The 15,709-nt window shown below is 36.8% G+C and overlaps 1 long non-coding RNA gene across 1 annotated transcript; it reads right to left on the reverse strand.

Annotated features, from left to right (window-relative positions):
* Window positions 1–2,922: 2,922 nt before the first annotated feature.
* On the reverse strand, window positions 2,923–13,064 carry LOC108769584 (uncharacterized). Its single transcript, XR_001940554.1, has 4 exons — window positions 13,001–13,064; window positions 8,192–8,199; window positions 3,488–3,491; window positions 2,923–2,934 (listed from the first exon to the last, which is right to left on the reverse strand). It is a non-coding gene; the product is annotated as an uncharacterized LOC108769584 (long non-coding RNA).
* Window positions 13,065–15,709: the final 2,645 nt, after the last annotated feature.

Below are 15,709 nucleotides of genomic sequence, written 5' to 3' on the forward strand. Positions count from 1 at the left end.
ACTTCATCTCTGAGAATATAGGTGAGGCACTAAAGGACAACCGGCACCAAGGAAAACAGCAAATTGTACGGGAAAATACACCACGGATTTTCTTATGGACGATCAGTAATGCTCGCCGAACCAGTCACGACGAAGAAAAAGAACGTAGACGATATTCGGCGAGGACAAGAAAAGTGCGTGCATACAGCATGCACGGGGCCGTGAATCATCGACGAGCACATGTGCGGAGAGAGAGAGAGAGAGAAGGATATAGGATATTCTGAAATGTCTCCTCGAAGTTTTAAGAAGCAATAAAATCGCCGCTCTATTTGGACAGCTTCGTATTTTCAACAAATAAAATAAATAAATACAACGGCATAAATAAATACAACGTCCATGTGTTTCAAACGTGAGGTTTCCTGAAAATTTAGACAATCATATTCTATTTTATTCTATTTATCGATAATTCGACACCATTTAATTGCTAACTGAACTTTTAACTGTTAATTGAAAGCTTGAGGGTTTAACAAAGTCGTTTAACACAATCTCATTTTTCATTGTTCCTTTCTTATCGGCCACTGTCAAGACTCTCCCTTATGCACACGAGTAAGATGCGATCGTACATATATGTCACTTGCATTATGCAGATTATGTGTTTATGGGTTTGCGCATGTGAACGTCATGTTCAAACATAAGTCGCACGCTTAATACGCAAACCACGCATATACGCGCCAGCATACTACATATTTACACATTCGCCAGTGATATATATCGATACTTATACATTATACTGATATATATCGTTAGGACGTGCAAGCGCGAGTGTCTGCGCCGGCACATAACTTCCTTGGCGCAAGATAAACTATACCGCGCTGAACATACGGAAGGCTATCAACATACCGATGTGCATACGTCCATTATTAAACCGATACATAGTTTCAGTACCTATATATGCCAGTTACATTAACATGCATTATATATTTTACAAGGTGCAACGTACCGTTTATTAATGCACGGGAATGAACGTAATCGCATACGCGATTTATACCTGTTCATCGAATACGACACCTCGTGATATTTATTGCGTTCATTATAATATTCTCGTGCGAATAAATCCCGAATTTCTCAACGACCAGTCGCATGCGGGCATATCGGAAATAATTATTCTTCGTGGTACGTAGAACCGTCGCGTTGCTGCAAGCTTATTGCAGTCTAAATCTCTTTATCGCAAAAATCGCGGCAAATATATTTTACAGCAAATACATTTGTATGGTAGAGTCGCATTCTCGGCATTGCGTCTTCAGGTATGTATCGCCGAAGATAAGTCACGTAAGGATAGACGCACGTGTGTCTGTCTCGTCTTGTCTCAGCTTTCGGAAGAATTCAACACGTGTGGCTTTCATGGTCGAGAAACACCGGAAGGCAACTGGCGCAGAAGAAGGATACGACAGATGGTAGATGCGTTTCGGCTTAAAAAACTCTTACACCCTCGGAAATTACCATTTCCACACGTTTATTAATGTATTTGTACGAAAGCAAAATATATCCACATTATAGCTCAAAATAAACTAAAATTAAAACAGAGCGGAAATGACTTTTTTTATCATTTTCTCACATTTATTCAGGTTAATATATTATTCATTTCACGGACATTATGTAAAATTAACAAGAAGTTTGTGCACAAACTTAACTCTTGACTGCACATTATTCAGATAATTAACCTGAATTATCATCTAGAGATAAAGCTACTCCTCTTCTTAATGTAAAAAATTCTTATAAATTTTATTTGTTCTAAAAGTTTAACAATTATATTTATTAATGGTACGAGATAAAACTTGTTATTTTCTTTTTCAATATATTTTAAAAACATATTCTACGGCACACATGCATATAAATATGTATCTAAATATAAAAAAATCAAATAATTATATATAAAAGAATGATAAAATATGAATTTTTAACGTAATCGTTGCGACATTAAAGTGTTAAATCTCGCACAAATGTTTTGCGAGGAGCAAAAATTTCATTCGTCATGATCGCTTTGATTTCCTGCAGAGAGCAACGTCCAACCGCATCATCAGTATCAACAGCGCGTGCACTTTGCCGGTTGACGTCCCGCACTAAGAAAGCATCCATATAAGAAAGTAACAGCCGGCATACGGACCACGACCAGAGAAAAACGCCATCGTTGAGACGAAGAAGAGAGCGGCGACCGACAGTCTGCGAAGCCACCGGTAAGCCGATATAAGCAGAGTCAATTTCCAGCGAGTGTTCGAGCGGCAGGAAAGGATTTTGCTTGCGCGACGACGAAAAGGCAATATTCCGCTTCAGGACCGTGTGATCGCATCGAGAGTTAGGGGGGGGGGGCAAAGTTATGTCGGTAGGTGGATAGATAAGGTAGAAGATCGCGGGATTGATGTGAACGATGAAAAACGAGAGATGCGGCGCAGAGAGAAACGAGCGCGAGACGACACGTATATAAGCACTACCTTTGTTCTCCGAGACTTATCTAGATACTTTTCAATAAAGTTACTTGGCACCCACCGCGCCTCATCGCCTCATCGCTATCAAAACTTCACCATCGGGGAAACGACGGCGCGAGCCGCGCCGCCTTCCGAGTATAACGAGCTGCGACCGTTTTCGCGAGAGAACTTACCAGCGTTGCTCTCTTCTTCTTTCGTTGGAAAATATTTTCCGAAACGACGCGGAAAAGTTCGATGGTAGATCGTCGCGTCGCGTCGGTGCGAATGGGCGAATGGAGACGCGATTTCGTATTCCACCAGTATTCACGACAATACGGCGCGTGACTTCAGCAAGAAAACGAGCGGCGCCGCGTCGCGTCGTGTGCGGTTTCTCAAACAACGCCGTGGCTATGCTGAATATTTAAAGATTTAATCCTACACGAAGCGGAAGTCCCGCGAGCGCCACCTGAGTTTCCAATCGGCGCGAACAATACTCGCGGCTCGATGTTTGCGAAAATCGTCCGACCTAGCATTGACGACGAAGCATTGAGCCGTAATTTTCGAATCCCGGAGTCAGTAAAATAGGGTAATACGCCGCACCTATCGAAAACTTAATTTAGTAAGTATTGTTTACTATGTTTATAGTAAACGAACTATATCAGTAAAAACTTTGTACTACTATGAAAAAAATATTAGAGAAATCCGAAATATTTATTTTTCATATTAAAAAATAAACGTTCGAAACCTTGTATTTTTGCCGCATATCTCATAGGGGTGGGATATATGGCTACTCATAGAGGGAAAGGGGGTATGTACGGCTCATGAAATATTTACAAATAATGCAAACATGCTTAATAATACAAACATGCTTTACTATTCCACTACACGTATGTATCACGAAATAACCACTAAGTCTTTTACACGTCCTACATTAATCATTTTATGTAGATTATAACTTATGATGGTGTTATTTATTACAGTGACAAATCGATTCAACTCGCAATAAATTCATTAATATTAACAGTAAGAAGCTGAAATCATAACACAATACTAATATAACATAAAGGCATGTAACAGAGTAGTTACGGGAAAATTATCTCCATTCCTTCTATTTTTTTTTCTGACTTCTGCGGCGTAAATCCCAGCGGGGCGTATTTGCCGGAGTTACCCTATATATAGCATGTGTATTAAGTGTTGCAGAAATTTTTCTTATTTTTTATTTATATAAGTATTTTTATATAAATACTTTAATATGAATATATTTTCTTCTATTTTTCTCGGCCAAATTATTTAATTCAATTACACAACAATATCGTTTCAAAATATGTATTTCAAGTAATTCAATATCAGTCTTACAAATATATGAAGAGACAATAAATTATTTGAAAATTTTTAAATTTAAATAGTTGAAAAAACTTCTGCATATATATATATATATACATATCTAACTATATTCTATATATACATATATATATATAACAAGAAATTGGGTTGCCATTGCCCCTTCGATATCACACAGTGTCTACAGAGAGAAAGATTTATTTGGACTCACAACTTCTATTTACGTTTATTTCATTGAATTTAAATTTGGAATAAAAACTATTTAAATCACAAAAATTTAGTTTAAATTTAATCATTTACATTTCTTAATTTAAAGAATCGATTTGATTAACTATTGTAATGACTACATTTATTAAATTTAAGAAATCTCTCTTTTATTTATTAAGTGTTAGAAATTTTGTTCTCTGTTTACATTAGTTTACAACTAATTTGAATGTCCTACATAATAATTTCGATGAAATACGTGTTGAATAAATCGGAAACATTGGACCGAATTAAAATTTTCTTTAATAACTGAAAGAATTTTGTACTGTCTTATATTTCTTTTAATTCTTGACAGAATTTCGTAATTTCTATATGGAAAGGACAGTTTTATTAAAGTATTAAAAAATTTAGCCAAATACAGACGATCTACAAATAATTTTGTTGAATCATCTGTATTTAGCTAAATTTTTTAATACTTTAGTAAAACTGTCCTTTCCATATAGAAATTACGAAATTCTGTCAAAAATGAAAAAAAAATCATAAGACGGTACAAAATTCTTTCAATTATTAAAGAAAATTTTAATTCCATCTAATGCTTTCGATTTATTCAACACGCATTTCAACAGATTCCAGTTAATATTCAAGCGTGAGAGAAAACTTACGTAGTCACTCCAACGGATTAGCTTTTTCAGATAAAACGTACGGAAATTGTATGGAACATTGAGGGGAGCAACGGACTTTATTCGACGCGGTTCGTTACAAACAAACCGTAAGTTGTACGCGAGCGACCGACTCGTCTATTTTATTGTTTTAACGAGAGAACCGCGTACACCATAAATTCCAAATACAATAAAGTCCTCCGCTGGTGAAAATTAACATTTATCCGAATCTCTGATTTTAAACGTTGCATCGCGATTCGCGACATCTTGACCATTGTCGATCACATATTTGACAAACGTGTATTTCGTTTTAACGTCGCGCAGCAGTCGACACGTGTTGTAATGCTGCGGCACAAAACACCATGCGCTCAAAATGTCTGTCGTTAAGCTCTTAATCCCCGCATTAGTCTACAAACGGAGACACATTTATATATACATCGCCTGGCTATTTTTCTGTCAAAATATTTATAGCAATGTGTAAATACCGACCATTCGCGCATCATATTTTCCACAGCTTAACACTGAATGGATATATGTATAAGAACATTAATCAAAGGAAATGCATATCGTATCATATCAAGCGCGAATGCTTTACAAGAGGAAAGATCCCTCTTAATGAAATTTAATTCATCGTTGAAAGTCACCTTAAAGTGAGAATAATTAAAGCGTAATGCGCTCTCATCGAAAACGCTTTGTCTTGCGAGTAATTTGTCTTCTAGAAATATATTTAAAAAAAAAGACTGTATCTTTTATACGAAATATTTTAAATTTGAGATATAATGACAAATTATATCTCAAAAGCACTAATGATCAATGTCTTTCTTTTCGTTAGAACTTTAATATTAAAAATTAAAAATCTCATACATCACAATAATATTGTAACATACTTAAAATTATTATAATTCTCCAGAGACTAATCAACAAAAATTTTAATTTTTAACGCATTTAATCTTTACACTTATTAAAATCGAATGATTTTGAGTCCGATAACATTGTTACTATTTTGCCTAATCACACGATGATTTATGATTCTCAATAAAATTCCAAGTACCACGCAATCTATGAATGCGGTAACTAAGCGCATATTATTTATAAAGCGTTTTATCACTATAATATGCTGCAACGACGCTATAAAATAGCACTAGCGTGCCCCGCCCAGAGAACGTTTTCTGTGAGAGCTCGTTACAAAAAGAATAGCCGTCGTAGCATGAAGTCCCGCTTAATCGCAAAACGGCTCGTCGAAATCTAATCTATCGTCAAAGATAGCCCGATATTAGAATACCGAGCGGCACGGTTCTCGTGCGCTTCATATTTTCCTCGCGACACGCGGCTGTGCAACGTTGAATATTTAAAAATTCTAATCAGGAAGGCGCGCGTATCTTCCCGTGTTTCCAGTATCGATTAACGCGCGCGCTCGACGGTCGACGGAAGAGGGAAAGGAATAATGGCGTCGCATAGTCGTTTCGGTTTTCAGCGGCGTGTCAACGATGAAAATTCGAGCGCCTTCCCCTACAACCTCGATGAAGGAAACGAGAGAAATAAAGGAATAGAAGGGGGAGAGAAAGAGATGATGGTAGGGTAAAGAGGAATGCGGCAACGCATTTGCACCGAGTTACAGATTCGATGCGTCGCATCCTAACCGAGTTCGTTGCAATGCTGTTGCGACACGCAACTCTGGAAATAACCCACCGCGATTTTTCAGCTTCCGTGGACATCTCAATCTATATGGAAATAGTATTGTTATTTAGTTTTTACCCTCTTTTATTTATCTACATCACGGCATGCGAGCCTGCACCAGTCGCTGTTTATCTGTTATCATTTATCCGTGCATCAGTAGCTAACAACGCGTTATCACGGCTCGTTTTATCAAGCCTCATAATGAGGTTCGTGTAAATGGTTAATATACTATCTACGTCGACACCAGAAAAGGACATGAGAAAATTCAAGAAAAATTAACGTGTAAAATTGCTTCAGATATTTATCTATCGGTTTCTTTTTCTCTGAAAAATTATAAACTGAAAATGTAAAGGGAAACAACTCGTTTTTCCCAAAATTCTCTTATGTCAAAAATAAGAGAATGTATAAATTCGCGAGCTCTAATGGCTTTTACATTGTGCCTTGTAACATTTCTTAAAACTTCAATCTGCCAGCTGCAATACGCAGATGTGCACTTTTGCTCCATAGCAGACATGTCGACGGGAATTCGATTAATATTTACAGTTTATGCACGATATGTACATATCCTACGTGTAGCTTTTACGGTATGACAAGCTAAAATAACTCCCTGTTCATCGTTTGATATTAAAGAAAATTTTGCGTGGTACTTCAGAAAAGTGCATTTCGATGTTTTTCGTCCTGGTAAGAGATTCCTCACGTAATGCCGAGCGGTCGCTCGCGGTCTCGTAAAGATGCATCCTCGGGAACTTGTAACGCTGGCCTTATTTGCCTACATTTACATCCCAGTTAAGAGTAACAACTACGCCATGGAGAGAGAACTACCTAGGATCAAAGGCTTGCTCTGGTTATGCTTCCCCGATTTAATTGTTTAAGTTGTTGGATATAATTTTTAAAAAATTACAACACGCTATGTGAATCCATTTTGATAAATTTTAACTCGGAAAAAGAAAAGGATATTTCCATCTAATAAGAAGATTTGCTTTGATATTCGTATCTTAAATATTATAAATTTATAAATATGTGCCAATAAGAGCTTTATTACTGCAATTTTTTTATCTTCAATTATAAAATCAAGTAAAAATTCTATAATATTAATATTAATTATTAATTTCAACATTAATTGCACAAATATAAAATATAATATCGCTACAATTCTTATTTTTATTTTCAATATAAAAATTATCAGTCTAAAAAATATTAGGGTTATATAAAAAATATTAAGAGTATTTCCGTGTTTATACTGTGTTAAATATTACATGAGTATCAAGTAAAAGTCTCAAGACTAGGTCAAATTTAAGAGTCCCTGGGTGTACGATATACAGCTTTCCGTCTAATATATCCTGTGAAGGATGAGACGTCTCGACGACGCCGAGACGCCCACGGAACCCACGCGACAACGCAATGCGCGCACATACATATATATATGCACGTAGTGCTTAGGTGTATCGCTGTTCAGCGTGCAAATATGGACGCGTCTGGAGAGAGCAATAACACTGAATGCGGCGCATACTTGGGTGCATCGATGCTAACATAATAAGCGGACATATCTGCCAAGCGTACGCTGTTATACGTCGGCTATTAGAGTCATTTTATGCAATACGATATGACACGAAGCCTTCTTTATGATCCGTCCAAAATCGATGAAACGGAAACAGAATTATGCATCCATAACATATGTCACGTATACGAGCGGAACAAGAAGGCTAAACCTCTATGGTTTACTACTATAATTTATAAATGAATTTATAAATTTCCATATGTTATAGTTTATAGTTGCGATTGTCAAATAAAAGGAACCTACGCGTTCAGACGTCTTTTTCTCCATCGAGCAGTGTTTATTACGATCATACACGGAAAGAATGAGTTTACTAAAGTACCTAAAAATTTAGCTAGACACAGATCTAGAAATAATTTTATTGGACTATCAAAATTATTATATAGAACACTTTCAAATATAATGAGAAATGCTGTAAAAATTTTGACATTTCAGCAACTTATAACTTGAGCGTCCTATAAAATTATTTTGATAGTCTGATAAAATTTATTTTCTGATCTATATCCAGCTAAATTTTTAGATACTTTAATAAAACAAGTTTTGTATAAGAATAGACTGCGGTTTTCCTGTACGAAAAAAACTATTTTCTGCAGAGTTAAAAAATTTAGCTCTAGATACAGATTTAAAAATAATTTTGAATCAGAAAATAATTATATAAAATGTGCTAGAATGTCAAAGTTTTATGCAGCATTCCTCATAATACTTGAACGTCCTACATAATAATTTTATAAGTCCAATAAAATTATTTTTAAATTTGTAGCTAAATCGTTAAATATTTCAATAAAGTTGTTCTTTCGTATTGTTCCGTGTATGAAAGTGTCACTACAGGTTCAGAAAGAATGAAATAACTTGATGACATATAATGATATCACTCTCTCGTTCTAAAGCATCGAGTTGAAGAGAAACGCTCATCATGTTCAATTCTTTCCGAGAATTGAACACTGCAGATACCAAGCCCAGGAAATGTGCAGTGTATAGGTGTATTCGCGTTGCACTTTTTGCACTCAGCATCTTCATTTCCTCTCTTTTCAACACCCAAATATATATTTATTTTGTTTTAAGTGCCAAAACTTTTGGGGCAATTTTTCAAGCAACGCTAACAAACCTCATATTTATAAAGTCTATAGTAAAGTGACGATAACGTTTAAAACTTTGTTTAGCGAATATATTTGTTCAGGTTGATTCACCCCTGGTATGATAATCGCCACGAGCGAACCGCGTAAATTCGCCTTAACGGCGGCTGTATGCACCCACGTTCTCATTCAGCGCGGTCGGTCTCGCAGTGTGCTTATGCTTATAGCGCATAGCGACGCGGCAGCCGAGCTATTCCATGCTGGCCTAGGCGCTGGCTAAGCACTTCTGTACATACCGAATACATCGGCGAGGAAGGATACCCCGTATAACGCACACCGGAGTGGCGCATGGGAGGTGTGGGTAGAAGGAGCAAAATATTCGGGAAACGGATATCGGACAGAAACGGCGATGTGCAGTAGTCGACAATGGCGCGCGGGCGTGCACGTATCGAATGGCAGAAAGAAGGGGGCAGACACGTCGGCGGAATGCTTAAATCGCGAGGGAGAGGGAGATCGCTCGCGAGAGCAAAAAGCTGAAATGATTGATGCGTCAGAGACCGCGTGCGTCTGTCGGGAGATATTCGGTCTTTTCTCTCTTTTTTTTTTTTCATCTTTTTCACACAACGCAAACGCCTCTTCTGGTTTTTTTTTAAGTGGCTCTTCAGTAAAGTGCCGAAAATTTGGGGTGTCTCACTGAGGCTCACCCAAAATTACAAATATCTGTATAATTTGGAGAAAATATTAAAATTGTATATCTTAATGAAATAGTACGGAACATACGATGGTAAATCAAAAGCTGCATCTTCATCGAACGAAAATAAGATAAGATTATGTTTATTTTTTCGAGGTTAAATTTATATGCAAATTTATGCACGTAAATATCTTTCCAGAGTGGCCGTTGACCTATTACTTTTTTATGATCCCCAAAATCGTAATTTTTTAAACTATTATATTCTTGTTTTGGAAAAAAGTCTATGGTAAGATTTGTGTGCAATTAGTCAAAGAAACGTCTGCGAGCCTTATCTGTCACTAATTGTAAGTTATGGTGAAAGGTTACATTTTCAACTTTTTTTTTCTCTTTTATTTCATCATTAACCTACGTAGAATTTTGCACACGTCAATTTCGGCGGGTCGTCGATTGATTCGTTTGTAGATGCGGGTACGATCCCATATACGCTTTTTTAAGGAACCGAAAATGGTTCCATCTGGCGATTAAGAGAAGTCACCAGTTCGGATTCAGCGTTAAACTGTAGGTCTATCTGACTCCGAGAGTGAATAAATCTACCATTATTAAAAGTGAAGAACAAGCGAGCCTCTGCTCTCCGAAAAGGTTCTAAGGCTTGACACATATAACTTCTGGCACTATGACCTCCAGCAGAGAGGTCTACAACTTCATGATAAAAAAAATTAGACATTTCTACGGTAACTCCATTTACTAAAGAACCACTTTAAACCTGATGATCTCAACCTAATTTTTATTGATTCTTCCTTAATATATATAAAGCTTCTTGTCAAGCATTTTTTAAATCTTCATCTTACCATATTTACGTGATATAATATTTATACTGTTGTTTCTCGAAGCCGATTTACTTTTACGAGATACTGCAGTACAAAAGAGAACAGAATGGAATTTCTTTCTATTGAAGCATTTAGTATGTAATTTAACAGAGACACGTGCAATATTCCAGAAAGCAGACTCCGCCTGAAGGTTCCTGCACATAGCGAATCATTGGTGTAGCCGCGGAATACTAAGCCGTGTACAAAGAGAATGGGAGGCGGCGTTCGTGTGAGCGCGAGGCTGGAATTGCACATCGCGTTTGAAATCACCGCGTGAGCGGGGGAGGAGGGGGGGGGAGGGGAACGAATGAAAGAGAAACCAAACGAAAGCGAATCAAATAGAAAGCACGAACTCTAGTGTAAGAAAAAAAAATCGCGCCAGTACCGTAAATATCATTTCAATATGCAGTAATTAAAATTTTCAATATTCATAAAATTTCGCGATATTCTACCTTGAATTTGTTATCTATTCTGCTTTTCTCTGTTAATTTTCAAAGAATTCGAAAAATTGGATGAAATGTCGAATTTACATAAATAGTTAGAGATAACTACACGTAAGTAAAATCGATTAGAGATCGAATAGAATTTGTTCTTTTCATGTTATAGATTCTTTTGATATTCTCCGTTAATTGTATATGATGTCCATCACTGCAGTGCGCATCAAGCTCGGTGTAATTTTTTACCCCAGATTTTCACAGCAGAAATGAGATGAAAGAAGCGATGCGGTACAAGGGTGAGAGAGGTAGGAAGGGTACACGGACAAAGTTCGATGTGTTCGTAAACGTCACAGACAGCTTGCGTCCGGAAGCGATAAATATGCCGTCACGAGGCACACACGCGTATAACACGCACTTCTTTGGTCACGGCAGTCGACGCGACATGCTCCTCTCGTATAAAGGGCAGGGCAAAGATAATTACGCGATGCAAGGGGAACTCGATGTGAAAGAAGAGAATATATGCGCGTGTGTGCGAGGGAGAGGAGGAGGAGAGCCGTTTTATTGGAAATGCGCATGCCACTGCTGCAACGTTCATCTCGCGAATCGCCTGATGTCAAAACTCTTGACGGCGAGACTGCGCGACTATGAAGAACCGCGAGAATTTCCGACATGAACGAATTTTACAATAGAATAAAATTAACGTACATAGGATTTCTGACAATGGCCAGATTAAAGCAGATCCAAACGCCTCGCAATTTGCATAGGGTAACTGTCCCTATTATAATGTGCCTTTTAGCCAATTTGCTTATTACTGAATTAATTATTAAATATTGTAGCTTTAATTTTATCTGCTTGCAATCAATATCGGTTTTTCAACTATATTTTTCTTTATTTCTGACTATTCTTTTTCTTATATATTTCTTTAATCTAAAAAATGTTAATACTTTATAATGCTTTTGACAAAAATAGAAAACATGTTTTTATCCCTGTTGGTGAATCCTCTAAATGGCGGGTCCTATTAATGTGCCGCCAATTTGTGTGCTTATTTGACTCATTTTAACATATAGTTACTAACAGATAATAAATTTAAGCTAATTGTTTATGTTAATATTACATAAATCATTATTTCAATTATATTTATTTCAAAGTACACTCATAACACAACGTTCTCAGCAATACAAGGCATATTAATAGGAACAAGCTTAAAATCTTGCGGTATTACTGGATTCACATAAATTCCTCATATCTTTCGAAAAATATTTAAAATACTCTAATACTCAAAAAATAAAATATTATCTTCGGTATCGTATTAATAATTTAACTTAACAAAAAAAAATATTTTTTCTTATTTATTTATGCTAGTTTTCTTTACGACTTATCGAAATACAAAAGCACCCTAATAGGGACAGGCACAGTAATTGGGACAGTTACCCTACATGAACATATTTTTAGAGAGAGAGCGAGAGAAGAGAGAAGAGGTCCTCAGTTATAAATCCAAAAACTCGAAAATAGAAAATGTTATTTAGGCAAATTATTCAATAAAACTTTTTTTTTCACATAGTCTAAATTAACTTCTAAGGGTAACTTCGATATATATCTACACACATAACAAAAACTTAATTTATTAAATATTATTTACTGTGTTCAAGGTAAATGAACATATATACCAGTAAAAATAGTGTACTATCTACTGCTATGAAAAAAATATTAGAAATTCTAAATACTTATTTTTCGTATTAAAAAAAGGACTTTTCGAAACCTTTACATTTTTTATGTATATCCCATAACCCGTATGAAGTTGCTCCCAACTTTTGAAACAATTAACTTTCTGTTACTCATCGTTTGCACATATATACACATTTCGAATTGTCGTTTGCACACTTCTGGTAAAAAAGTAATTAAAAAAAAACAATTGAAGAGGCTAATCCCATACTAGCACCCCAACTACAAACAAATTAAGTTTATCTGATCTCAATTCATAGGATTTCGTTTGCACATTCCGAAACAAGTTGATTTTTCATTTACATACTTTTAGTTAAGTGTATAGTTTGAGCACGAACGTGGCATGACAGACAGCGCACTGATCTATCATACCAGAGATCCTGGGTTCGATCCCGGTAGAAACCAAAATCTTTACACTCGTGTTTCTTCTCGGAAAAAGCCGATAACCTTCCTATTCTTGCCCACAGAAACATCTCTCGAAAAATCCGCCATTCGGAACTGGAATTAAAATTACAAGTCCCATATGCTTATGGCAAATGAATAATCAGTGTGCACACCACATGTGAGAGAGATAAACACAGGCCAGGGCCTCTATTCTTGAAAAGTATCGCATACAAAAAATTAAGGAAATGTATAGATGCGTTACATATACTATAGCATTTCTCTAGTTTTTCATATGCGATACTTTTTAAGAATAGGCCTCCAGAGGCCTAACGTAAGAAAAGAAGTAATTAGCAGATAAATGGGGGACTCCCTTCAGATCGCAAAAAGTATATTTTCAGCACGAATTCTAAAGAAACGAGATTGAAACACTATTCGATAGATTTATCTATTAAATGGTGTAATTTCAATTTCGTTTCTTTAGAATTCAAACTGAAACATTTATTTATTGATAACTTTTTAATCAAATGTGTGCAAACAAAAAATCAATTTGTTTCGGAATGTGCAAAGGAAAACCTATCGATTCATGCCATTTTGATCATAGTAATCATTTTATGTGGATTATGATATATGATTGCGTTGCTTACTACATTGACAAATCGATTCACTGACAGTAATTTTATTAATATTAATAGTAGGAAGTTGAAATCATAGCACAAAACTAATATAACAGAATAGTTGCGTAGAAACAAAATTACCCCCACTCCTATTTTTTCTGATTTATGCGACGTAAATCTTCGCGCGGCGTAAATACTGGAGTTACCTCATTGTTTATATGTATACACGTTAGCCTTATAATACGTTCTTTTCTTACTCTCTAAAATTTTTAGAATAAATCTCGTTATGAAGAGTAAAATTTCATTCTTAAAGATTAAAAATTAAGCCATTCTTTTTCAAGACTGGCTCAATTTTCATTCTTTATGCCCAATTTCTTCACTTCCAAATAAGTTGCGGATAACCTTATCTAGGAGATATCTCTTGGATAAAGTTAGCTAGAGGTGAAGAAATTGGGCATTAGAGTAAGATTCCAAAAAATTTAGTAAGTATGTATACTGATAATTGCGACAAATATTATACGCCTCAGTGATCGAATTAGAAAAGACACTCTGGACAGTTAGGAGGTTCCAGGTTTGAATCCTAACTAAGATGATATTTTTCATAAGTTCTTTACAAGATTTTAAGATACAAACAGCATCAGATCGACGACTACACACAATTGTGATATTATTTCAACTTCAGTTTATGAATACGTTTCAAATCCGCACGCAGTTTGTATAATTGAAAGATGTATTTGGAATTTACATATAAAAATACCTATTATTTATAGACAAAATCTATTCTCGATCAATATTGACCCTTTCCTTATTCAATTTATTCATGCGGTAGTCTAACTCAATTTGTTACTGTAAAAAATTCTGATTTTTAAGAAATAACTCTACTTTGAGATAATACAGATAAATTGCATGCAAAGATCTGGACGTTGACTGTATTCCAGTTTATCCGACAATAAACACGGCGGATTAGGACTGCACGTGATTACGGCGACCTTCTTCACCTTTGCTACGAATGGAGAGAGATGCAGATAAGTGCGAAGGGTTAATTACCGAACGTCCGAGAGCGGTCAAGCAGGTCGCTCTCTCGGCCAATTCCGCAACCGCGCGCGCACATCGCCGTCGTCGTAATTCCACAACGGAATTAACGGAATCGCCGGAAGGGAAGAACGGAATAATCTCGGCAATGGCGGCAACGTGCGCCGCGCGAGATAAAGACCGGATCCTTTCTCGTCAGCAGCAAATACGACGGGGAACCCTCTACGGTGATTAAGCCCTGTCCGAAAGTACAACGGCGAGAACCCGTCGGGCTGTTTCGTCAGGGGGTAGTAGGCAGGCAGACGAGGGTGAGGGAGCGAGGGAGAGGAGAGAATTGGTGGAAGAGGGCAGAGACCCCGGGAATGGGGAAAACCGAAATATCGACGAGATAGCCGCCGCCACCACCATCGCCACCGTTCTCCCCCCGTTCTCCCCCGACGTGTGTATAAATGGTGGAAATGCGTGCTCCCCCCATACCATTCTCTTGCCCCTGGCTATTCTTCCCTCTTTCTCTCTCTCTCTTCTTTTCTTTCGTCCCTCCTTTATCTCTCTCTTCTCGCTTCTCACCTATACTTCTTCATCCCTGCCTGCCATTCTCTTAGAAAGACACGGCCATTTCCACCGACGCGTTTCCATATTCTCACTCGATGGTCCCTGGCCGCGCTGTCGATATCCGCACTCGGTTTTCTCGGTACATAAATACGCACACGCTGATATCGAATCTTGTAATTTTCCAAATTGACGTTGTTTTATTTTCACGCTGATTTAACGTTGGATCCAAGAAATTATCGATAATTGCGTTAATCTCGCGATTCCGCATGTAGGTATACCTCGTTCCAACCCCGACTGGAGTTCCGCTTATTTTCACGCTGGTTTAATACAGTTAGAAGAAATTATTGGTAATTGCATTAATTTCGCGTGTTATCTTCTCCACTTATTGTTACATGCTAACATCGGTAATTTATGATGAGGAAGAAGCACCAGGGAGCTTATTTAAATGATATTGGATCGTG

Source organism: Trachymyrmex cornetzi, unplaced genomic scaffold (genome assembly GCF_001594075.2).
Source record: "Trachymyrmex cornetzi isolate Tcor2-1 unplaced genomic scaffold, Tcor1.1 scaffold92, whole genome shotgun sequence".
Classification (NCBI taxonomy): domain Eukaryota; kingdom Metazoa; phylum Arthropoda; class Insecta; order Hymenoptera; family Formicidae; genus Trachymyrmex; species Trachymyrmex cornetzi.